The sequence below is a fragment of the Sorex araneus genome, chromosome 1, assembly GCF_027595985.1.
Source record: "Sorex araneus isolate mSorAra2 chromosome 1, mSorAra2.pri, whole genome shotgun sequence".
Lineage (NCBI taxonomy): Eukaryota > Metazoa > Chordata > Mammalia > Eulipotyphla > Soricidae > Sorex > Sorex araneus.
The window spans coordinates 147,096,390-147,098,733 of NC_073302.1; the positions used below are offsets into that span (position 1 = coordinate 147,096,390).

General features: G+C 47.1%; 1 pseudogene; it reads right to left on the reverse strand.

The window, feature by feature from the left end:
- Positions 1–996: 996 nt before the first annotated feature.
- Positions 997–1,420, reverse strand: LOC101541340 (peptidyl-prolyl cis-trans isomerase FKBP1A-like; annotated as a pseudogene).
- Positions 1,421–2,344: the final 924 nt, after the last annotated feature.

Genomic DNA, 2,344 nt, shown 5'->3' on the forward strand with positions numbered 1-2,344 from the left:
TATTGCCAGCATAAAGCACTTTTATTGCAATAATATAACTGGAAACTCATACGTAGTGCAGAGGGGAGGGGGGGAGGCAGCGATAACCACTCACCAAATCACCACACAGGACAGCAAAGGGGTGAGAGGGGCGGGGGGGGGGGGGGTGGGCGAGCATCGGGGACGGAGATGCCCACGCTGCGAGAGCAGCCTGAATCCTAAGAGAACACTCGGGTGGGGCGTGAGGTCAGGGCTTTCACGATGGTGAGCGTCTACAAACAGCACCTTCAACTTAAAACCTCGGTTGAAGTTCTTAAAATTTAGGAACTGAAGTTTGGATAGCTAGATTACAAAAATCCTGAATATCCACTAGAAAAACCACAGGACTGGGGTGGGGGAGGGGGAGAGGCCAGGCCACAGAAGGCTTCGGGGTGCCGCCCGGCCCGGGGTGGATACCTGCAGTGTCCTCAGTAGTGAGAACAATCTGCTTCTAAAGGCAAAGGACTCGAGGGGAGGGAGGTGGGCAGGGAGGCCGGAGCCCCCCCTTCCCGCTTCAGTTTTAGGGAGGGCTGTTCATCCAACCCAAGGACTTCTCTCGCCGTGGAGAGTATTTGGGCCCTCAAGAGCGCTTCAAATCTGCTATGGCTTCACAGCGCAGCAGCAAGAATGTTTAATATATAATACAAATTTCATCCAAGAAAAAAGAAAATAACAATTCTTGCAACTCTCTCCCTCTCCCTCCCCCAATTCCTATTCTAAAGTTAACCCATGACTTGTGCTGTTAATTCTCGACAAATACTTAATTGGGAACCTATTCCAAACGTCTGAAACTGAATCATCACCCCAAAATGAAACAAAATAAACTGGGTAACTTGAGGTTTATGGCATAGAGTCGGTCAACACACACACACACACACACACACACACACACACACACACACACACAAGAAGGGGGGAGTAAAGCCAGGTGTTTGCACACATCCAGTCGGGAGAGGTTTGTGCAGAGTGGAGTGGAACGTCAGGGAAGCTCCGTGTGGATCCGCCGCTGGTGCTGGGAGTGCCAGATCCATCCATGGCACATCCAGGAAGGGGGAGTGCAGGGGGGAGCCGGTCCTGTCATTCCAGCTTTAGAAGTTCCACGTCAAAGACGAGAGTGGCGTTGGGTGGGATGATGCCCGGGTGTCCAGTGGCACCATAGGCGTAGTCTGGAGAGATGGTCAGTTTGGCTCTCTGGCCCACACTCATCTGGGCGACCCCTTCTTCCCAGCCTCGAATCACTTCCTGCTTGCCTAGCATAAACTTAAAGGGCTTGTTTCTGTCCCGGGAGGAATTGAATTTCTTTCCATCTTCAAGCATCCCGGTGTAGTGTACCACGCAGGTCTGCCTGCGCTTCGAAGGTACTTCCGTCTCCTGGGGAGATGGTCTCTACCTGCACTCCCATGGTGGCGGCGGGGTGGGTGGCGTAGACCACGAAGGGACCCGGCCAGGTTCCACTGCTCGGCTGCGTCCCAATGCGCGACGCCTGCGCACCTATTCCTGTGATTTATTTTGCTTAACAAGATGTCCTCCAGTTCTATCCAAGTTACAGTAAAGTGCAATATTTCATCTTATAGCTGCATAGTTCATATAGCTCTGTTATATTTATATGCCACAACATCCTTATCCATTCTTCTGTTAGACATTTGGGCTGTTTTTATATCCTGGTTATTGTACTAAACACTGTAATGAATGTATGTTTTTCAAATTCAATTTTTAATTTTTTTGCTCTTGGGGTAGATGCTAAGAACTAGAGTCACAGGATTATATGGAAGGTCTGTTCTGACAAACCTAGGTGCATGAAATGGAGTAAGGAAAGCTTTTACAACAAATGGTACTGGGAAAACTGGTTAGCCATAGGCAAAATACCAAACAGAAACCAAAAAACAGGGTTTGTATCTCACACTGTAATTTTTTTTGTGCATTAACATAATAGTTAATTCAAAGTGAATTAACACCTGAGGATTAAATCAGAATCCATAAAATACATTGAGGAAAATATTAGACTAAATTCTCCAAATTAAGGACCTGAGAGGTGTCTTCAATTTGACTCCATTGCCAAAGATAAAAGAAACGAAAAATATATAAATAATAAATACAATTAATATTTTTGCAAGATAAGACATTTGGGCTAAAATAAAAAGGTATTTTTCTAAATGGGATAAAATATTTTGTATGCATTGCATCTGAATGCAGATGCAGAGAGTCTCTTGCCTGCACGCCTGGCTGTCTTCCTGGGGCCTTTCAGAGAGGATAGGCTCCAGCTTTCCTCCCCACCCCGAGCAGAGCTCTCAGCAGCCAAAGACCACCAGAACCTAGCTATAGCCAT